Here is a 23474-nt window from a genome sequence, read left to right on the forward strand (position 1 = left end):
ACTAATGAGTTTGCCGACCACTGTGCTAGACAATGTTTAAGATGCTTTATATGTATTAGTTAATTTAATTTTTGCAATTACCTTGGGAGGCAGGAACAATTACTACATTTAAGATGAGGAAACCGCTAGGCTGGCGTGGCTCAGTGGTTGAATCAGGAGGTCATGCTTGGATTCCCAATCAGGGCACATGCCTGGATTTCGGGCTCCATCCCTAGTGTGGGGTGTGCAGGAGGCAGCCAATCAATGATTCTCTCTCATCATTGATGTTTCTATCACTCTCTCCCCCTCTACCTTTCTGAAATAAATAATAAAAATATATCTAAAAAACAGTTTTGTAAAAAAAAAAAAAAGATAAGGAAACGCAGTTTGACCTTGAATTTGAGCTCTGGGTACCTCATTCTGAAGCCCATACTCTTGTTAAGCTATACTGTCTCTTGAAACAGAGGGTTTTTATGACTGATTAAATTTAGCTTTAAATCCTAGTTCTAGAAATATATATATCCTATATAATAAAACCCTAATATACAAATCGACTGAACGGGGGAACAACCGGTCACTGTGACATGCACTGACCACCAGGGGGCAGATGCTCAATGCAGGAGCTGCCCCCTGGTGGTCAGTGCACTCCCACAGAGGGTGGGCTGCTCAGCCAGAAGCCAGGCTCACGGCTGGTGAGTGCAGCAGTGGTGGCAGGAGCCTCTCCCACCTCCACTGCAGGCGGGTGGTAAGGAGTGAGGGGTCTCAGACTGCGAGAGGGATGGCCCCAACTGGGAGAAGGTGCAGATTGGACTGAGGGACGCCCCCCAGTGCATGAAATTTCATGCACCGGGCCTCTAGTGTGTGTGTGTATGTGTGTTTGTGTGTGTGTATATATATATATATCCCTCGGAGACCTAGTCTTTCCCCCTGGATAATCAACAACCCCCAGGCAGCAGAAGATAGTAACCACAACTTGACTAATAGTCACATGGTTTGGACCTCTGGCAGTCTAAAGATAGCATCTTTTAAAAATATATATATATATATGTATATATATATATATATATATATATTATTGATTTTTTACAGAAATGAAGGGAGAGGGATAGTTAGAAACATCGATGAGAGAGAAACATCGATCAGCTGCCTTTTGCACACCTCCCACTGGGGATGTGCCTGCAACCAAGGTACATGCCCTTGACCAGAATCGAACCTGGGACCTTTCAGTCCGCAGGCCGACGCTCTATCCACTGAGCCAAACCAGTCAGGGCTAAAGATAGCATCTTGAATTAAGTTATGTTTCAGATCCTGAGCCCCAAGGGGAAACAACCCCCTGGCTACTTTCCTATACTATTGGACATGGGGAGCCAGAAAAGACCTCAGAACTGTCCTCAAGACCTGAAGAAATTATTAATTACCCTTACCATATCTCCGACCAATCAGCTCCCAGCACGACCCCAATCCCTAACCCATCATGTCTTGTGATTTTGCCCTATAAAGTAATCTGTAACTACACACCACTGTTAAGTTCAGGTTTTTGAGCATTAGCTTCTCATTCTCCTGGATGGTGCCATTAATAAATAAAATAGCCAACATGCTCTAGCCGGTTTTGCTCAATGAATAGAGTGTCAGCCTGCGTACTGAAGTGATTCCGGTCAGGGTCACATACCTCGGTTGCAGGCACCTATCCAGCCTGGGTCCTTGTCGGGACTCATGCAGGAGGCAACCAATCAATGTGTTTCTCTCACATTGATATTTCTCTCTGTCTTTCCCTCTCTCGTCCACTCTCTCTAAAAATCAACAGAAAAATATCCTTGGTGAAGATTTTTAAAAAATTAGAAAAATAATAAAATAACCAACATTTCTCCACTGAAATTCTTTGGCTCTGCTAACACCTACTGGATGAACTCTGCCCTATAAAACTTTCTTACAAAATTGGCATGTATATGCCCTAGCCCAGTGGTCGGCAAACTCATTAGTCAACAGAGCCAAATATCAACAGTACAACGATTGAAATTTCTTTTGAGAGCCAAATTTTTTAAACTTAAACTTCTTCTAACGCCACTTCTTCAAAATAGACTCCCCCAGGCCGTGGTATTTTGTGGAAGAGCCACACTCAAGGGGCCAAAGAGCTGCATGTGGCTCGCGAGCCTCAGTTTGCCGACCACTGTCTTAGCCAGTTTGGCTCAGTGGATAGAGCATCAGCTTGTGGACTGAAGGGTCCCAGGTTCGATTCCAGTCAAGGGCATATGCCCGTGTTGCGGGCTTGATCCCATTGTGCAGGAGGCAGCCGATCAATGATTCTCTCTCATCATTGATGTTTCTATCTCTTTCTCCCTCTCCCTTCCTCTCTGAAATCAATAAAAACATATTTAAAAAATAAATAAAATTGGCATGTATAATTAATGTAATTTTGTAAAGTTGTGTGTATGCACGATTTAAAAAAAAAGTTTTTATTTATTTCAGAGAGGAAAAGAGAGGGAGAAAGGGATAGAAACATCTACAATGAGAGAGAATCATTGATCAGCTGCCTCCTACATGCCCCCTAGTGGGGAATAAGCCCACAACCCCGAAAGTGTGCCCTGACTGGGAATCAAAAGGTGACTTCCTGGTTCATAGGTTGAAGCTCAACCACTGAACCGTAACGGTTGGCTGTGTGCACATTTTTTGTTTGTTTGTTTGTTTGTTTGTTTGGTTTTGTTCTGAAGATTCATTCCTTATTTTGATACAAAAAAAAAAAAAACATGCACAACACCCTTCAACCTCTAAAGAATGCCACTTTTTTTCTTATTGCTGTAGAACAAACTCACAGGATATCTGTTAGCAGCTCCAAGGATATCACATATGCTTTTGGAAAAAGTCATTGCTATTTGGATTCAAACACACATCAATGTGGAGGAAGGACTAACTGTCTCCCTCTTCTGATTCTTCCATAATTTTTACTAAATCATCGAGGAAAGCTAGTGGTTAGAATGTCACATAATTATGCTAAAAATCTGCTAAGGGAGGTGAAACCAGACACCTGAATCCAGCTAAATATAAAAACATGACCTTTTATTTGCTCTTCTCTCCTGTTTCTGAAGTAGGAGGGTTCTACTTTATATCCCCATGGGCCAGCAGCAGGCTTGAGTTATAGGTAGGTGATTTGGGGTATAGTTGCAAAAGAAGTCATTAAATTCTTGAGGGTTTGACATCTCCTGGAAAGAAATAAGCTGGAGGCAGACTGCTAATCTGAATTTGCTTAGATGGAAAACATTTACACTAGGAGTCCAGCTGATGTGCAGTTAACATGGAAATAACCAGGCCTGGGGCACGATAAAAACATTCAGATGGCAGGTAACAGCTTTTCAGATGGGGCTCCTTCAGATTCCTTGGAAGCTGCTAAAGATGCTAGTGCTACAGAGAAGCTCACCAGTCCGGTGATGCCAGAACCCTCAAGGTCTGCCAGCCTTGCAGGAGTGGCTTGACAGTGTCTCCCACACTCCTTCCAGCTACAGAGAGACTTTACCTACAGCAGTAAAAAGAAGAATCAACGCATTGAAACAACTTCAGGTGAAGTCTGCTCAATAGAAGCCAAGTTCTACGAAGAGGTCCATGACCTGGCGAGGACATACGCTGCGCTGTACCAGCCTCTCTTTGACAAAAGAAGGGAGTTTGTCACTGGTGACGTTGAGTCGACAGATGGAGAATCGGAGAGGCACAGCGAGAATGAAGAGGAGGACAAACTGGCTAGAGACATGAGAAGTAACGTAGTCACCGCAGAAAAAGAAGCCGAGGCAGCAGAAGAGCCAGCCTCAGAGCGATTCGGAGTTCTGGTTCACCGTCTTCAGAAACGTGGATATGCTGAGCGAGTTAGTCCAGGAATATGATGAGCCAATCTTGAAACATCTTCAAGATGTTAAAGTGAAGTTTTCAGACCCTGGACAGCCTGTGTCTTTTGTGTTAAGGGTTCCATTTTGAGCCCAGCAACTACTTCATCAATTCAGTCCTGACCAAAACAAACAAGATGAAGTCCGAGCTAGATAAGGCCGACCCCTTCTCCTGCGAAGGCCCTGAAATAGTTGACTTAACTGGTGCACTATCGACAGGAAGAAAGGAAAAAAATGTTACAGTCAAAACGATCAAGAAAAAAACGGAAACACAAGGGTCCAGGCACTGTCAGAACCATCACCAAGCAAGTCCCCAAGGATTCCTTTTTTAACTTCCTCAGGCCGCTGAAAGCATCTGGGGATGGAGAGTCACTGGATGAAGATTCCGAGTTCACATTAACCTCTGCCTATGAGATTGGACACTTCTTCCGTGAGCGGCTAGTCCCGAGGGCCGTGCTGTACTTCACGGGGGAGGCCATAGAGGATGACCACAACTTTGAAGAAGGTGAGGAAGGAGAAGAGGAGAAGTTAGAAGGAGAAGAGGAGGGAGACGAAGAGGATGATGGCGACGTGCGCCTCAAGAAGGAGCCCAGCCAGCCCTCTGAGTGCAAGCAGCAGTGAGCAGTGAGGACCTGCAGGCGGAGCGCCCACACCTGACCTTTTTCAAGTGCCGTGGTTTTCACTTTCACTTTTCCTCTTTCCTTATTATTTTGCTTAACCTGTACAGCGGTCACTTAAACGCGTTTCAGAAGTGGGAGGTTTAATCTAATCCCGGCACCCTCGGCGGCCTTGGGTGCAGCTCAGTAGACGTCCCCAGGCCTGCTTTGGGGGAGCCGGTAGACCACGTGGGGTACCACGTCGGGTGGGAAGGTCCCTGAGCCCAGGACAGACTGGGAGCTTCTGCTCCCATCTCTCTTGTGAAGACAGCACATGCTTCGTTCCCAGCCACCTGGTCCTCTGTGTCTGATCTCGCAGGGTCCGTGCTCCTCCGTGTGTGTGTGTGTGTGTGTGTGTGTGTGTGTGTGTGTGTGTGTGTGTTCTTACTTTGGTTTTATTTTCCCGGGGGGGGGGGGGGGTAGGGTCGTGGCGCCGCCGTGCTGAGGCGTCAGCTTGTGTGGTTATTTATTTGTTCCTTTGTGCTGTGAGCCTCGTGGTGCGTGCTGTCACTTGTCCTCAGGTTTCTGAAACCTTGTTTGTGACTGGAGACGTGGAGACTTGATAGGGAGGAGGTGGTGGCGGCTCCTCGGGGAGCGCAGACTGTCTGGGAGAAAGCGCTCCTTCTTGCCACTGACGGCTGGTGGCATGAGCGCGCCTCCCTGACGTGGGGTTGTGGGCAGTGCTGTGTGCCCATCTTCTGTGGGGAGGGCTGGGCGGGGCACACGTTTCCTCGTGTGTAAGTGTCACGTCTCTTTAGCTCCCATTTCTCAGCCCCACATCCATCGTGTCTTAAAAGTCCTGGGTTCAAAGCGACGACCTGTTCTTGGCTGGCGTGTGGGGCTCCGAGTGTGTGACCGAGGTCCCTGGTCCCTGGCAGCCGGTTCGCGGGGCCCACACTGACCAGGCCTGGAGAGTGCTCAGCCTTATTACTTAGGTACATTTGTAACTGAAGATGCTGTTTTCAATTTGTACAGACTAGTTAGAGTATTCTATTAAAGTGGTAAAACCTAGATAGATAGATGATAGATAGATAGATGATAGATAGATAGATAGATAGATAGATAGATAGATAGATAGATAGATAGATATAACCAGGCCTGCACTAGTCAGCAAGCTCAGTCAGCAGATCAGGATACCATCCCCAGGCCTTTACGTGGCACATCTGAAGTTCTCACTGTACAGTTGTGGCTTCAGCTCCATCAACTATGGTTATCTTCTCTGATTTTAATGCCTATCAGTCTTTACCAGCTGTAGCAGCCCCTGCTTGGTAAAACTTGGCCAAGAAGTGTGGCTCACTGACCTTCGGCTGCCTGACAAATTCATTGCGCTCCTCCTCAGCCCAACCTCGAAACCACTGATCTCAAAGAGGTAGCTGGCACTCAAAGATACAAGGTGATCGTTGGCTCCAGACACACTAAGCTGCTCTAGACCTTCTAGCGATGGCTATAATTTTCCTGATGCTGCTTTAGTTACCAAGGTCTTATAGGAAATGTTCACGCTGGGGACCTGACCAACTGGCAAACCACTGAAGAATACACTTCATTGCCTGGAAATGGTGTAAGACACTGGGGGAGGGAAGAGTTCATAGAATTGTCTGGCACTGAGGGTAAGGGAAAAGGGAAGGATAGCTGCATCGAAAATGAAGGTGATTCCAATGGCATCCTCCCCTTTTCTCTCACAGGGCACCAAGAGACCATCACAAGAGGGCTTAGGCTCCAATTATCACCACCGTTTCCATGTTTCCTGAAAGCCCTAAGCCTGTGTGCACGTTTTTAATAAAACCTTTGGAAGCTAATAGCAGTGTAACTTAAGGGCTAAGGGTGAATAAGAGGATGTGGGGAGGAAGTTGGGAAGGTAGCAACAGGTTCTGAATTCCAGAGGTTAGGGAGGACGATGTGGGAAAGTTAAAGAGGAGATGAAAAGCAGTTTGAATTCCTCAGCCTAGGCCAGTGGTTGGCAAACTGCAGCTCGCAAGCCACATGCGGCTCGCGAGCCGCGGTTTGCCGCTCTGTTGACTAATGAGTTTGCCGACCACTGCTGTAAGGCATTACCCTTACCCAGAAGTTTTGACTTCAGGTTAAAGACATTAGTACATTATTAAAATGTTTTTTAAGTGTTTTTCCCTAAGGCAGTGGTCGGCAAACTCAGTCAACAGAGCGGCAAACCGCAGCGTGACTCGCGAGCCGCAGTTTGCTGACCACTGGCCTAGGGCAAACACAGAAAGAAGGGGTGGGGGTCGGAGGGCGCAACTTGGGAATGACTTGGAGCACTTATCTAAACTTAACTTTATAAAGGCCAGCAGTAGTTCCTCAGCAAATGGTGATAAATATGGCTTCCCTGTGGAAAGACCCTGGTGGTGAGGAACTGAGGCCTTTTGCCAACAACTAGCAAGGAACAGAGGCATCCTGCCAACTGCCATGTGAGTGAGGTATCTTCTAAGCAGTCAAGCCTTCAGATGACTGGAACCCCAGCCAATAGCTTTATTGCAACCTCATAAGAGACCCTGAGCAGAAGCACCCAGCTAAGCCTCTCCCAGACTCCTAACTCTTAGAAACTATAAGATAATATTATTGTTGCTATTTCAAGCCTCAAAGTTTGGGGGTGATATGTGAAGCAGAAATATATAACTAGAGGCCTGGTGCATGGATTCATGCACTGGTGGGTCCCCTCGGCCTGGCCTGTGCTCTCTCACAATTCAGGCCCCCTTGGGGTATGTCGGAGAGCCAGTTTCAGCCCAATCCCCGCAGGCCAGACTGAGGGACCCCTCTGGTGCACGAGTCTGTGCACCGGGCCTCTAGTATGCATATAAGATCTTTGGTTAATCTCTTCCTGCCCTCCTCCTCCCCCTTCCCTCTGAGATTCATCAGTCTGTTCCATGTTTCCATGCCTGTGCATTGAGTGTCTGCCCCCTGGTGTTCATTGTGCATCATAGCTACCGGCTGGTTGGCTGGTTGGCCAGTCGGCCGGTTGCTTAGGCTCTTATATATATATAGATATTCTTACTCATTTTCCTCTCCTGATTCTAGCTGATAATGTGACAAAGGTTAAGGGTTCACCACTTGAGCACATTAGGATGCTAACAATTGAAGAAAAAAGGGGAACTAAATGACAAGGAGATCTCATGGAAAAACTAGGCACATGACTGGATTAGTGTACAGGTCTTTGTGTGCCCATATGTTTCCTTTTCTTTGGAGTAATTATCTAGGAGTAGAATGACTGAGTCATATGGTGAGTATATGTTTACCTTTTAAAGAAACTGCCAAACTCTTTTCCAAAGTGATTGTAGGTTTATACTCCTACCCATGGTATATGAGAGGTCATTTCTCCACATCCTCACTAGCACCCAGACCAGACATTTTTTTGGGGGGGAAGTGTATAGTGGTATCTCACTGTGGTCTTAATTTGCAATTCCCTAATGACTAATGACATTGCATATCTTTTCATGTGTTTATTATCATACTTTTATCTTCATTGGTGAACACTCTGTTGAAATATTTTACCCATTTGTTTTTGGGTTGCTTGTTTTCTTATTATTGATTTTGAAAGTTATTACATGTCTAGATACAAGTCCTTTGTCAGATATATGATTTACAACATTTTCTTCTAGTTGGTGGCTTGTTTTCAGTTCTCTTAACAATGCCTTTCAAAGAGCATTAGTTTTTAATTTTGATGAAGTCCCATACATCAGTGTTTTTTTTTTAAAGAACTGTGGAATCATAGGTGAGAAATTTGCCTCACCCAGGTAACAGAAAAGGGCAAACTGTAGTCTGAAGAATTAGACTAATGGGAACAAGACCAAAGACTAAACTAGCCACCAGGGCACTGAGCAAGAGGGTGGGGAGGGAGGAAGAGAACCAGTTGCAGATGATAAGACATTGGGTATATTTCAGACATGCAGAGTGGCAGATATGGTTAATTAGCATTCAGCACATATTCTCACCTCCTTCTAGTGCGCTCTCCTATACTGCAGAGGCTGGAAAGCTAAGGATTATATTTCTCAGAATACCTTGCAGCCAGAGATTTAGAAGGCAGAAGTGAGACAAAGACCATTAAATACTACTTTAGCTATACCTCCTGGCAAGCAAGGTCATGGAGATGTGACATATGTTTACAGCAGCGATCCAATGATGTCTCTAGCTTTGCAAATATTGAGAGGTGGTTGCATCAGAGTGTAGCCACGGCAATGTCCTGATCACAGTTTCAAGATCCCTAGATCAGAGTTGTAGCTACTTGCTCTTAAGCCCAGTCATCAGTGGAAACTTCCTGCTGCCCCACCCTCCTGACTGTGACAGAGGTAGCCGCTTCCCTGGCAGCGCACTCCTCACATGTTCTGGAGGTCATTTCTGGAATTTCAGCCCAGAGGGCCCCTCTAGACTTTCCAGTTTACTTTGTAAGCCCCTATGTCCTTGTCTCCTTAAACTTCTTGGAGGAGTTTTTGTTTCCTGTATTGAGCCCTGAGTGATAGGAGATTGTATCTTGGAAGAATGATAAGGAATAAAAGGTCTCCCACCATGTGGGAAGGATATGACAATGTATGAAATAATTTATTTGTTTAATGAGCATATAACAGACATGAAGTGGATCCTATTGTTAGATACTTGGAATATCAACTTGCCCTGAAGGAGCTTACACAATCTGATGATATCATGGTATGATGATAGAGATATGTCGGGACACTGTGTGCTCACAGACAAGATCTTAATCAAATTTGGAGAAGTCATGAAAGAGGTGACCTGTGAGCTGTTTTGTTTTTTTGTTTGTTTTTTCAATGGATGAGTAGGAATTAGTCAGCAATAAGGAAGGGGATGATCATTGTATCTGTAATCTGTTAAGCAAAACTTTTAAATATCTGTGTTCCCACTTCTCCCCCACACCTTCTCAGGAAAGTGAAGAAAGGAGCAGGTGTGTGTTTCTAAAGACATTTGAGGAGTGGGGCTAAGGATAAAAATAGGAGCTTCCAGGGGAAAAGTGAGGCAGAAGTTTAAACGTGTTTTGAATAAGGAGGTGTCAGCAGTTGACCTAAGAGAGATTCTGGGCTTCCCTAGAGACTAAAGGTAAGGCATCCTCAAGCTGGCCTCAACTTTTCAGTCTTCATGCCCTCACCTATCATAAGAGAGTCAGAATGGCATGGGATTATGAGGCCAAGGCCAGGTTTAGAGTCAAGGTTACCACTCACTAGCATATAGACTTGGACATATTATTTAACTTCTTTTAGTCTGTTTTCTCATTTATATAATGAGGATAAGGATAATACCTCCCTCCTACAGCATAAAGGTAAAATCAGATAATGGATGTTAAAAAAAAAGTTGTAAATTATAAAGCACTACAAGAATATTAGTCACTATTATCTAATAGGTCTTGTTGATTCTATCTCAGGTATATTTTCTGTTATAGACTGAACTAGTGGCCCGGTGCACGAAATTCATGCACATTAAAAGGGAATTAATTAAAGGAAATATTTTAATATTGCTATTTGCCCTTTTTCTATAATAGAAATGTCAGAGATGAAAGAAAATTAGTAAAATGTATATGAAAATCTCCCTCCATTCAGAGTCTGGGGCATGCCACGGGACCTAGAGTCAAGTCCCTGCCCACCACCCGCATGTGCTTCGAAAACACAGGAGACCCAGACCCAGGCAGCCCCACCCACATTGGGTGAGACCCAGACCCAGCTGGCCACACCCCCATCAAGCCCTGCCAGGTGGGGGGCGCAGCCTCAGGTCCCCCAGCCTGGCGCCAGGGCAGAAGGAGCTGCCTGAGGTCCCCTGTCAAGCCCCACTGGGACGGGGGGCACAGTCTGAGGTCCCAATCAAGCCCAACTGGGCGGGGGCCATGGCCTGAGGTCCCCCGTCAAGCCCCGCCAGGCGTGGGGCACAGCCTGAGGTACCCCAGCCTGGCCCTGGGGTGAGGGGCATGGCCTGAGGTCCCCTGTCAAACCCCATGGGGCAGGGGGCACGGCCTGAGGTCCCTTGCCCTGGCCAGGTGCCATGCAGCCTCAGATCCCTGCTGTTCAGTTGTGACGTTATGGCATCCTGGTTAATTTGCATATTCCTCTATTATATAGATACACTAGAGGCCCAGTGCATGAAATTCGTGCACTGGGGGAGGGTGTCCCTCAGCTCAGCCTGCACCCTCTCCAATCTGGGACCCCTTGGAGGATGTCCAAATGCAGGTTTAAGCCCGATCCCTAAACCGGCAGTCAGACATCCCTCTCACAATCCGGGACCACTGGCTCCTAACCGCTCCCCTGCCAGCATGATTGTCCCCAACTAACCTCCCCTGCTGGCCTGATCGCCTCCAACTGCCCTCTCCTGCCAGCCCGATTGCCCCCAACTGCCTTCCCCTGTGGGGCTGAGGGGACTGGGGGACTCTGGCTGCATGAGGCAGGGCTGAGGGGACTGCGGGACTGAGGCTGGATGAGGTGCGTGGCACCTGCTTCCCCCCTGGGGGTGCTGAGGGGACTGGGGGACTCCGGCTGGATGAGGCGCTGCCATCTGTGGCTGTGGGCACCGCCATTTTGTGAGGGTGTGACAGTCAATTAGCATATTCCCTCTTTATTAGATAGGATTGTGTCTTTCCCAAATTCATATGTTGAAGCCCTAACACTCAATGTGACTGTATTTGGTGATAGGGCCTTGAAGAAAGAAACTAAGGACAAAGGAAGTTATAATGTGGGGCCACAATCTGATAGGACTGATGGTCTTGTAGGAAGAGGAAGAGCCCAACAGATGTGGCTCAGTGATTGAGTGCAGACCTATGAACCAGGAGGTCACAGTGTGATTCCTAGTTAGGGCACTTGCCCACTGGGGGGTGTGCAGAAGGCAGCAGATCAATGATTCTCTCTCATCATTGATGTTTTTAATCTCTCTCTCCCTCTCTCTTCCTCTCTGAAGATGGCACCTTAACCTTGGACTTTTAGCCTCCAGAATGGTAAGAAAATAAATTTCTGTTGTTTAAGACACCTAGTCTGTGGCATTTTATTATGGCAGCTCTAGCAGACTAATGTAATCATTTCCCCCAACTTTTTGTGTCTTTTTAAAAAAATACATTTGTGTGTATTTTTTAAATATATCTTCATTGATTTCAGAGAGGGAGGGAGAGGGAGAGAGAGATAGAAACATCCATGATGAGAGAGAATCATGGATCGGCTGCCTCCTGAAAGTCCCCCACTGGGGATTGAGCCCACAACCCAGGCATGTGCCCTTGACCAGAATTGAACCTGGGGACCTTTCAGTTCTCAGGCTGACGCTCTATCCTTTGAGCCAAATGGGCTAGGGCTTGTCTTCATCTTTTTCTTCTTCTTCCTCCTCCTCCTCTTCTTCTTCTTCTTCTTCTTCTCCTCCTCCTCCTCCTCCTCCTCCTCCTCCTTTTTTTTTTTTTGCTAATCCTCACCAGAGGAAATTTTTCCCATTACTTTTTAGGGAAAGTGGGGCCAAGGGAGGGAGAGAGAAGAGAAAGGGAGAGAGACATCAATGTGAGCAAGACACATTGATTGGTTACAACCCAGTTATGTGCCCTTGACCAGGAATCGAACCCACAACCCTTTGGTGCATGGGCCAATACTCTAACCACTGAGAACACTGGTCAGGGGCATTCTCCCCAAAAGTTACTTCTTTTTTGTTGTTGTTTAAATTTCTTTATTGATTAAGGTATCACATATTTGTCCTCATCCCCCCATTCCCATCCCACACCCCTCCCCACGCATGCCCCCACCCCCCTGTTGTCCTTAACCACTGGTTAGGCTTATATGCATGCACACAAGTCCTTTGGTTGATCTCTTCCCTTTATCCTCACCCTTCCTTACCCTCCCTCTGAGGACCGACAGTCTGACCCATGCCTCCTTGTTTCTGGATCTGTTCTTGTTCATCAGTTTATGTTGTTCATAATTTCCCCTAGATGAATGAGATCATGTGCTACTAGAAATACACTTATAAGAACAAAAAATGAGACAAGCAATAATGGTTATGCTGAAAGGCAAATGAATCAGTCTGTAGTGAGTTTCTTTCTGGGCCAACAGTTCTTTTGAGACCCAATTTCAATGTCAAACAGTTCCTTATGTGTACATGTCAGCAATGATATTTCAGTTCTGGATGGTAGACAAATGGTGGTAATGCAGGTGTGACCCTCTCTGGTTTGGTCCTGGGCAACCTGCAGTGATGCACAGCTGCTAACTGCTAGTATGGCAAGGCGATGTAAGCGTCTTCCTTCTCTGGACTGCTTCTCTTCTGTCTTCATGGCTGGAGTAGTCCTGTCGATTCCTCTCTGTTGCCAGAATCCACATGGGTCTCGGAGTTGTTTTCTGAAAATATACAAACATATTCTCGACCAAAAGTTAATAAAGGAATATTTTCTATAAAATTGACTTGGGATCCTTTTTCATTTTTTGCCCAAATGATTTTCCTCTGGCTTGTTTTGACACCATGTGTGTTTTTCATGGGTGTCTTGCTTTTAGCCTTACAATTAATTTTCTAAAGTACAAATTTTCTAGATGTAATTTACTTACAGGATATTTTTCCTTACATGATATTCTTCTACTATTCCCCCATTTTTTTATTTAAATATTTGGAGGCTTTTGAAAATTTTATAATGTAGTCTTGATAGCTTTTAAATTTTAATTTTTTGCACTATAATATTACTGCTTTAGGTTCATTACATGTTATGCAATTTTATCATGAGATGAACTACCAATAAAAATTTAGTTAACACTTTAGGAACTGCTTTTTGTCCAGTACAATTAATTTTTCTAGAATATTCGCTTGTTTCAATTAGCCAATTTAAATTAGCCTGAAAACTTGACTACTATTTTACTGTCAAATTTATTACTCTAACATCAATCTTATTTTACCATGTAAATATTAGTGCAGTGATGGGCAACCTTTTGAGCTTGGTGTGTCAAACTTCGTCAAAAAACTGAGCATAACTCGGGTAGTGTGTCACTTTGAGGAAAAAACATTATTTCGCAAATGTTTCATCCTCAGGAGCAGCAAATGTTTCATCCTCGGCATGCGGCTGCCTCAGCGGCCGCGTGTCATCAGAAATGGCTACGCGTGTCAGTGCTGACACGCGTGTCATAGGTTTGCCATCACTGTATTAGTGGAAAGGATTATTTGCCTTCTTGAGTAGGTCCTGAGCATTCCTGGTGGTAGGCTAGATTTAGATATCAAAAACCCACTTCCCCACACCGTGGGTACATGACAACTCAATTCTTGTTGCAGTGAGAGGGCAGCTGCTGTCGGCCAAGTCTCTGTCTGTTACCTGGGTCCCGATTTGAGCTGGGCATGGGAAGTTAAGCAGCCATGGGGGCAGGAGACTTCCTTCAGAAGGGGTGAGTGTTTAGGCCCCTGCAAAGTTGGGGGGGTGAGGTTCTGTGCCCCACCTCTGTTGACCCCCCAAAAAGTTACTTCTTTTTATCCTCCATGCCCTAATTTGGTTCAGGACCTTATCTTCTCCATATCATCTCTGCAGACCTCTCTGTAATCTCAAGTGCTGCTAAAGGAATCTTTCCAAAGAGTTTAGTTAAAAACTGTGTAGGACACAGAACTATTTACTGCACAAAAGGCAAATTTCTCAGCTGAGCACAAGACTCCTCTTGAACTTGATTTGACCTGCCTTTCTAGCATTGTTCCCTGTTCTTCCACTACCATTCTATGCTTTAGCCTTACTGAAATTCTTACCGTTGCTCAGGCATTCCGTGCTCTTTCACAGTTCTCCATTTTGGCCTGTGCTGTTCCTCCTAACCAAAATGCCTTTCCCCCTTCCTGATCACCCCTCCTTCTATCACCTTCTCATCTCCCTGCCTCACTTGTTTCTCTGGCACATCTATTCATCTTTCAGCCTTGGCTCAGGTGTTGTCTAACCTCCTGAAGCCTTCATTTACAGCTCTGTCCTCAGTTCTCTCAGCAGCACTTAGTATACCCCTCTGTTACAACACTTATCACATTGTTTTGTAATTATTATTTTGAGTCTTTCCTACTAAATTATGAGCACCTGAAAAATAAGACACCTATTCATCGTTGAATCTTCCTTTGTACCTGAAATAAAGGAGGTACTGGATACATATGTCTTAAACAACCAAACAAAAATCCCACAGTCCAGACGAGACATACACAAAAATAATTAAACAATAAAAGGCAGCAGAGAAACCACAAGTTATGTATCTGGGTATTCTCTATGGCACCTGGCACAGTGTCTTGCATCTAATAGACTCAGTAAATGTTGTTGAATTGAGTTCTAAATGAAAAATAAAAAAAAATAAGAGTCATAATCATTTAAATCTGGGAGAACACCAGGATGGGCTTAAAAGCTGGTACCCACAAATATAACACAACTAGGGGCCCAGTGCACATATTCATGCACCTTGAAAGGAACTGTGGGCCACGAGGCTCTGGTGGGCACAGGGGCAGGTCTCGGCCCATCCTACCTGCCCCCCCCTGACCCTTCCCGCTGCAGTCCCTGGTCCACTGTCTGCCAGCAGCCCTGCTCCCGCCACAGCAGGTCCCATGTGCTCATGGTGCTGGCCCTGCTTGCACCCGCTGAGGGTGTGGAGTGATTGGGGCCGGCACCAGCAGTGAGTGCAAGCGGGCCTGGCACCATCATCAGGTGCAAGCGGTGGCAGCTCCTGCCCCAATCGTCCCTCAGGAGCACAGGGAGGTGGAGAAGCCCTCAGGGGTGATTGGGACTGGCAGCCGCCACTCACACCTGCTAATGGCGCTGAGTGAACAGGGCCAGCGTCGGGCGTCGGCAGCAGGTGCGAGCACCGGGTGGGACCATGGCATATGGGAGCAAAGAATTTTCAGTAAGCATCAGAGGCTCACCCTGATGACAGCAACCGGTGCCCCACCTTGGTCTGGCACCCCCACTCACCTGCTCCACCATCCCACTACAGCCAATGCCCACCATGTTCTGTGTGCACCCCCTGGTGGTCAGCGCACATCATAGCGAGTGGTTGTTCAGTTGTTTGGTTATTCCACCATTTGGTCTATTTGCATATTAGGGTTTTATATATATAGATGATCCAATCTGGTGCCTTCAAACTTGGTCCATAATCCTCCTCCATTTTTCTTTTTCTTTTTTTAAAAAATATATTTTATTGATTTTTTTACAGAGAGGAAGAGAGAGGGATAGAGAGTTAGAAACATCGATGAGAGAGAAACATCGATCAGCTGCCTCTTGCACACCCCCTACTGGGGATGTGCCCGCAACCAAGGTACATGCCCTTGACCGGAATCGAACCTGGGACCCTTGAGTCCGCAGGCCGACGCTCTATCCACTGAGCCAAACCGGTTTTGGCCCTCCTCCATTTTTCTACTTTACCCCTGGCTCCATACAGTAAGCTCTTTTAAAATTAGGGGATCTCTTATTCATCTTTATATCTTTCACTAGAGGCCCAATGCACAAAATTCATGCACTGGTAGGGTCCTTAGTGGCTGCCAGCCGCCGGCTGGTACTCCCTCCCTTCCTCCAGCTGGCCCTGCCCCCTGGTTGAACTCCCAGACGAACTCCCAATTGAGGGGACAATTTGCATACTACACTTTTATTATATAGGATTCCTTATCTACTGTTATCTAGCCAGATGCTTTGCACATGATAGGCATCCAATAGGTGTTTGTTCCATTTTGTTAAAAACTATATTATAGTACCCTATCTGGTTTGGCTCAGTGGATAGAGTGTCAGCCTGTAGACTGATGGTTCCCAGGTTCGATTCCGGCCAAGGGCACGTGCCAGGTTGCAGGCTTGATCCCCAGTAGGGGGAGTGCAGGAGGCAGCTGATCAATGGTTCACTGTCATCATTGATGTTTCTATCTCCCTCTCCCTCTCCTTTCCTCTCTGAAATCAATATATATATATATATATATATATATATATATATATATATTTATATTTTTTTTTTTTTTAAACAACCTAGATTATACTGAGCCTGGATGGGATTTGAATAGGCTGTGTCAAAGAAAACAGAAATCCAGATCAGGGACACAGCAGAAGTGTCTTCATTTCCTATTGCTACTCTAATAAATTACCACAAACTTGGTGGTTTAAAACAACACAGATTTATTATTTTATAATTCTATAGGTTAAAGGCCTGAAAATAGGTCTTACAGGTCAGTAGGGCTGTGTTCCTTCTAGAAGCTCTAGCGGAGAATTTGTTTCCTTGCCTTTTCCCGTTTCTAGAGGATGCTGCATTCCTTGGCTTGTGGTCCTGCATTACTCTGACCTCTACATCTGTAGTCACATCTCCTTCTCTCATTCTGACCCTTTTGCCTCCCTCCTAAAAGAACCCTTGTGATTATATTGAACCGGTTGGTTGACCCAGGATGATCTTCCTATCACTTCTGCAAAGTTCCTTTTGCCATGTAAAATAACATATTCACAGGTTCTGGAGATTAGGACAAGGGCACTTTGGAGAGCCATTATTCATGCTGTCTATCCCTAAGAGCAAAGCTGAAAATATAAGAATGCACAACTAATGTTGGGAGATAAACTTTTTCAGCTGAAGCAAAATATTAATGAAATATTAGAGCCAGGTAAGAGGAAAAGTATATTAAAGAGGCACTGAAGGAGATGATATAGACCAGTGGTCAGCAAACCGCGGCTCGCGAGCCACAAGCAGCTCTTTGGCCCCTTGAGTGTGGCTCTTCCACAAAATACCACATGTGGGCACGCACGTACAGTGCGACTGAAACTTCGTGGCCCATGTGCAGAAGTCGGTTTGCGGCCTGGGCGAGTCTATTTTGAGGAAGTGGCGTTAGAACACTCAAGGGGCCAAAGAGCCGCATGTGGCTCTCGAGCCACGGTTTGCCAACCACTGATATAGACCATTGAATACTAGGTCAAGTTTTGGTGTTATCCTATATAAAGTAAGAAAGCTTTGAAGATGGGTGAGCAGAGAGTTAACAATGAAAGCGGTAATCTAGCAGACTCCAGAAGACAATAGAGTATTCAGTGATGGCAAACCTATGACACGCGTGTCAGCACTGACACGCGTAGCCATTTCTGATGACACGCGCGCTGAGGCGGCCGCATGCCAAGGATGAAACATTTGCTGCTACTGAGGATGAAACATTTGCGAAATAATGTTTTTTCCTCAAAGTGACACACTACCCGAGTTATGCTCAGTTTTTTGGCGAAGTTTGACACACCAAGCTCAAAAGATTGCCCATCACTGGAGTATGTAAATCTGGTGGTCAAACAAAATGAAAAACAAAGGAATAGGGACCAAGAAACCACACAAGGGTGAATACACTGCTGTTTACTGTCTTATCAAAGCTTTCCTCTCTGCTAGATGCTCCTTGAGCATCCATGATAAATGAATGATGAATTATTTCCCCTTATGAGTTTACATTTTTTGCCTAGTAGAAGTATTCAGTTGTGTTATAACTCCTCTGCCCTAGAAGAGGCTGCTACAGTATTTAGGAAAGTGTGTGGAGTGATAGGAAAAGGAGTTAAGATGTGAGTTGGCTTGTTTGTCCAACTAATTGGAAGAGGCTGAGCTTCTTGGGAGAGAGTTTCAAACGGTCTAAGACAAGGACTCCATTTTTTGGTTGTAAACAATAGAAACCCAGTTCAGACTGATTTGCAAAAAAGTAGAATTTACCAGCTTTAAAAAGCATCAATATACTGATTTCCAAATTGATATTGCCAGCCTAGATTTCCGGGCTCATACATATCCATTTACCCAGTGGTTGCCTCTACTTGGATGTCCACTCAGCAAATCAAACTCAACATGGCCAAAAACCTGTTCCTGATTTTCTCTTTCCATCTCTCCTTCATCAAATCTACTCTTCCCACAATCTTTCTCCATTTCAGTTCATGAGAACTCCACCTCCCAGTTGCTCAGGGGATTTTCTTTTATTCACCTTCCACATTCAAACTGTCAAGCAATTCTACTGGCTTACTTTCAAATGCATCTAGAATTTGATCACTTCGGGGCTTCCAGTCCAAGATAGTGGCCTAGGAAGACCCTGAGCGCATCTCCTCCCATGAACACATCGAACTTACAGCTACAGGCAGAGCAAGTCCCCTTGAAGAAAAACTGAGGGTTGACTGAACAGCTTCAGTACAACAAACGAGAGAGAGAGAGAAAGAGAGAGAGAGAGAGAGAGAGAGAGTGTGTAAAAGAGCCAGAGATGGGCATTGAGGGCCCTCCAACCCAATGTACTGCCTTGCAGCCTGAAGGGATCACTAAAGGGCCTACGCAGACTTGTCCACCCTGGGGTACTGGGAAAAACAGTGGTTTAAAGGACGCCTAGTCTATATGGGAAGGAAATCCATTTACTAACCCTGGAGCACCTGCCAAAGAGGAAGAGAGCTGTGGAAACTCCCAGCTGGGAGGCAATTCCCCCACCCTTGATCACAAGGGTAAGAGCTCAATCCAGGCATTTTAGCCCCAGGCTAAGGCCATCTCAGTTCCCCCTCTCACCCCAGGCTCACAGCATGTCCGCTCTTGACCCCTGGACTCCCTGAGGCCCTCACCTCTTCCATTCACAACTCTGGCCAGTCTGGTTTGTCCATGAGTCTCCCTGTGGCCTGCACCAGCTCCAGCTTCCAGCCAGCCTGGTAAGGCAGCACAGGTGTGACTTGCATCTAGGATTCCCCTTGGCTCCATCCCACCCTAGCTATAGCTCCTTCCCAGGTGTAGCTTGCCCCTGGGACTTCCCTCGGCCTGTGCCCACTGCAGCTTCAGTTCCAACCCACCTGCCAAAGACACCTAGCACCCCAGTGTCTACAAAGGGGAAGCTCCTACTCAAGGACCACTTGTGTGTGTTTTTTTTAAATATATTTTTATTGATTTCATAGAGGAAAGGAGAGGGAGAGAGAGATAGAAATATCAATGGTGAGAGAGAATCATTGATGGGTTGCCTCCTGCACGTCCCCTACTGGGGATGCATGCCCCCTACTGGGGATCGGGCCTGCAACCTGGGCACGTGCCCTTGGCCAGAATTGAACCTGGACCCTTCAGTCCACAGGCTGACACTCTACCCACTGAGCCAAACCAGCTAGGGCCACAAGGCCACTTCTTCAAGACAGGGAGAGGTTGTTGTTTTGCTTAATTCATGGAAACGAACAGAGAGACGCCAAAATGAGGAGACAGAGAAATATCTTCTAAAGAAAAGCCCAGGACAACAATCCAGAAAAGGAACTAAATGAAAAGATAAAGAGTTCAAAATACGGGTTATAAGGTTGCTCTATGAGCTTAGGGGAAGAATAGATGAGCTCAGTGAGAAATTCAACAAAGAGATAGAAAATATAAAGAAGAACCTATCAGCCTTGGCCAGTGTAGCTCAGCTGGTCAGAGCATCATTCCGTACATAAAAGGGTGGTGCGTTTGATTCCTGGTCAGGGTACATACCTAGCTTACAAGTGGAGTCCCTGGTTGGGGTGTGTATGAGGAGCAACTGATCGATGTTTCTCTCACCTCTCTCCAGCTCTCTCAAATTAGTAAACATATCCTTGGGTGAGGATAAAAAAAAAGAGAGAACCTATCAGAACTGAAGAATACAATAACCAAAACAAAAAAATACACTAAAGGGAATCAATAACAGATCAGTTGATGCAGAAGGAGTCAGCAAGCTAGAAAACAAAGAAGTGGAAATCACCCAATCAGAACAGCAAAAAGAGAGAAAGAATTTTTTAAAATGAGGATAGTTTAAGGGACCTCTGGGACAACATCAAGTGTACCAACATTTGAATCAGAGAGGTCCAAGAAGGCAAAGGGAAAGAGAAAGGGTCAGAAAACCTATTTAGAGAAATAATGACTGGCCCTTGCTGGTTTGGCTCAGTGGATAGATCGTCGGCCCACTGACAGAAGGGTCCCGGGTTCGATTCTGGTCAAGGGCACGTACCTTGGTTGCAGGTTCCCCAGCCCTGGTTGCAGTGCATGCAGGAGGCAACCAATCGATGTCTCTCTCTCACAGCGATGCTTCTCTCTGTCTATTCCTCTTCCTTCCACTCTCTAAAAATCAATGGAAAAAATACCTTCGGGTGAGGATTAACAAAATAAAACAAACAAAATAATGACTGAACACTTTCCCAAACTAGTGAAGGCAATAGATATCTAGGCGTAAGAAGCTCAGAAAAATCTCAAATAAAGTGAGCCCAAAGTGGCCCACACCAAGACATGTCATCAATAAAATGCCAAAAGTTAAATCAACAAGGATTTTCTTTTTAACTTCAAATTTGGAAACAAAAATAAGTAAACTTAACAATATATCAAATGATTAACTGTATTAAAGAAAAATGGAAAAGAAAGAACTAAATAACTTTTTAAAAAACATATTTATTTTTTAATATATTTCTTTATTGATTTCAGAGAGGAAGGGAAAGGGAGAGATAGAAACATCAATGATGAGAGAGAATCGGCTGCCTACTGCACGCCTCCCACTGGGGACCAAGCCCGAAACCTGGGCATGTGCCCTTGGCCAGATTTGAACCTGGGACCCCGCAGTCCGCAGGCCAACGCTCTATCCACTGAGCCAAACCAGCTAGGGCTCAAATAACTTTTAGCTATAGTACTTTCATTATCCTCAGTCTGAAAATAAAAGGACAAAAGAAGTGCAAAGAAAACTTAAGTTTGACTTCATAGGTTAGTAGGTTTATTGTGTTTTTTTAAAAATGTATTTTTATTGATTTTAGAGAGGAAGGGAGAGGGAGAGAGAAAGAAACATCAATGATGAGAGAGAATCATTGATCAGCTGCCTCCTGCATGTCCCCTACTGGGGATTGAGCCTGCAACCCAGGCATGTGCCCTTGACGGGAATTGAACCTGGGACCCTTCAGTCCGCAGGCTGATGCTCTATCCACTGAGCCAAACCAGGTAGGGAAATAGGTTTATTGTTAATGGTAATCTTGAAGCAAATTTATGTGCACTGTAGAATTGAACAAAGGAATAAATATACTGATCTTTTTGGGGAGCCAGTCTTCTCATGGTGAGAGAAAGAAGCTATAAATATAAAATGGTGAAAGTCAAGAATGATATAAAATGGCTATTTTTCTCACTCTGTCCACTGACAGGACATAAGCAATGACACCTTAGAGGCAATGAGCACAGCTAGTTTACAGATCTTGAGTTCTATTATCAACTCCCTATTAACAGGGGTCCTTAGTAAAATGACTGCGTTCAGGCCTAGGGCTGGGAGAGTAAGCCTAGACCATGTTGTGCCAGAAGTAAGAAGGCACAGAAGCCAGCTTGAAGGAGCTCCCACTGACCAAATCTAGGACAATCTGAGCATCAAAAAAGTAATGATAGTAATGGATTATAGTCCATTGAATAAAATCAGAATCATGGATCCATTTTGACAGAAGTAAATAAATAAACAAGGGAGAAGGGAAGACCCTATGGTAAAGTGTTAACTAATAAATGCAGAAGGAATGATACCAGTGTGGCTCAATTGGTTGGAGCATCATCTGGTACACCAGAAGGTGGTGGTTCAATTCCCAGTCAGGGGACATACTTAGGTTGTGGGTTTGATCCTCAGTTGGGTTATATTTGGGAGGCAACCAATTGATGTTTCTATCTCATCTCTCTCTCTCTCTCTCTCTCTCAATCTCGCTCTCTCTCTCTCTCTCTCTCTCTCTCTCTCTCTCTCTCTCCACCCCAACCCCCTTCCTCTCTCTGAGATCTTCTTTAAAGAAAAACACACCGCCCTGACCAGTTTGGCTCAGTGGATAGAGCGTAGGCCTGCGGGCTGAAGGGTCCCAGGTTCGATTCTGGTCAAGGGCATGTACCTTGGTTGCGGGCACATCCCCAGTAGGGAGTGTGCAGGAGGCAGCTGAATCGATGTTTCTCTCTCATCAATGTTTCTAGCTCTCTGTCCCTCTCCTTTCCTCTCTGTAAAAAATCAATAAAATATTTTTTAAAAAAAGAAAAGAAAAACACACCACTATTTGACAATTATAATAATTTGATTCAGGAAGAAGCCATCAATGTACTATAAGGAACAGGATATTCACATAGCTTCAGATAATCTCCCCACAGGTTTGTCATTAATTACAAAGTAACTAAGTAAAGAAATTTGGAAGACATGTCCAGGATTTGGTTATCAAAGTTAACATCATCAATATAGGAACAAGTGACAATTGCCTGTCACCTGATAGGAACAATGAGAAGAAATAGCATCACTTCTGGGGTATTCCTGCTACCTATGCATAACCTGAATCTAATGAAGTATCAGATGAATACAAATTGAGGGACATGCTACAAAATAATTGGCTCTTTCGAAGTAAGCCAGTCAATGAAAGAAAAATACCACATGATCTCACTCATTTATGGATAATAAAGAACATTATAAACTGATGAACAAAAAGATAGATACAGAGACAGTAAAGCATCAAACAGACTGTCAAATTACAGGGGGAAGGTTAGGGAGAGGTGGGGGAGATAAGAGATCAACCAAAGGACTTGTATGCATGCATATAAAATAAAAATAATAATTGGCTCTTTCTCTTCAAAGTTGAGAAGAACAAAGAAAGAAGGATTAAGACTTGTACACCAATATTCATTTATTAGTTTTGACAAATATACAATGTATGATGTAACTATTAAAGGAAGCCAGGTGAAGGATATATTGGGACTCTCTATCTTTGCATCTTTTCTGTAAATCGCAATTTATACCAAAATAAAAAAGATTAGTTTTTTTTTTTAAAAAAAGTAAAAAAAAAGGCTGATACAGATGAAGGAAGGCTGGAGAGACATGAGCACTGAAATGCAACAGGTGATCCTGGACCTGAAAAATCCTTACTACAGAAGACAAATAGGACAATGGGTGAAATCTGAATGAAGTCTGTGGGTTGGATAATAGTGTTTTATCAAAGTTGATTTCCTGATTTTGACACATTTGCATTGTGGTTATGTAGAGAATGTTCTTGATTGTAAGAAATACGGAAGTATTTAGAGGTTAAAAAAAAAAGAATCTGAGCATTTCTCTCTGCCTGTACAGTTACTATCCTGCTCCAAACCACCATCATCTTTCACCT

The 23474-nt window shown here is 44.8% G+C and overlaps 2 pseudogenes; one reads left to right on the forward strand and one right to left on the reverse strand.

The window, feature by feature from the left end:
- Positions 1-3299: 3299 nt before the first annotated feature.
- Positions 3300-4470, forward strand: LOC103285276 (nucleosome assembly protein 1-like 4; annotated as a pseudogene).
- A 1269-nt stretch (positions 4471-5739) lies between these two features.
- On the reverse strand, positions 5740-6166 carry LOC114231235 (uncharacterized protein C14orf119-like; annotated as a pseudogene).
- Positions 6167-23474: the final 17308 nt, after the last annotated feature.

The sequence above is a fragment of the Eptesicus fuscus genome, chromosome 7 (assembly GCF_027574615.1).
Source record: "Eptesicus fuscus isolate TK198812 chromosome 7, DD_ASM_mEF_20220401, whole genome shotgun sequence".
Lineage (NCBI taxonomy): Eukaryota > Metazoa > Chordata > Mammalia > Chiroptera > Vespertilionidae > Eptesicus > Eptesicus fuscus.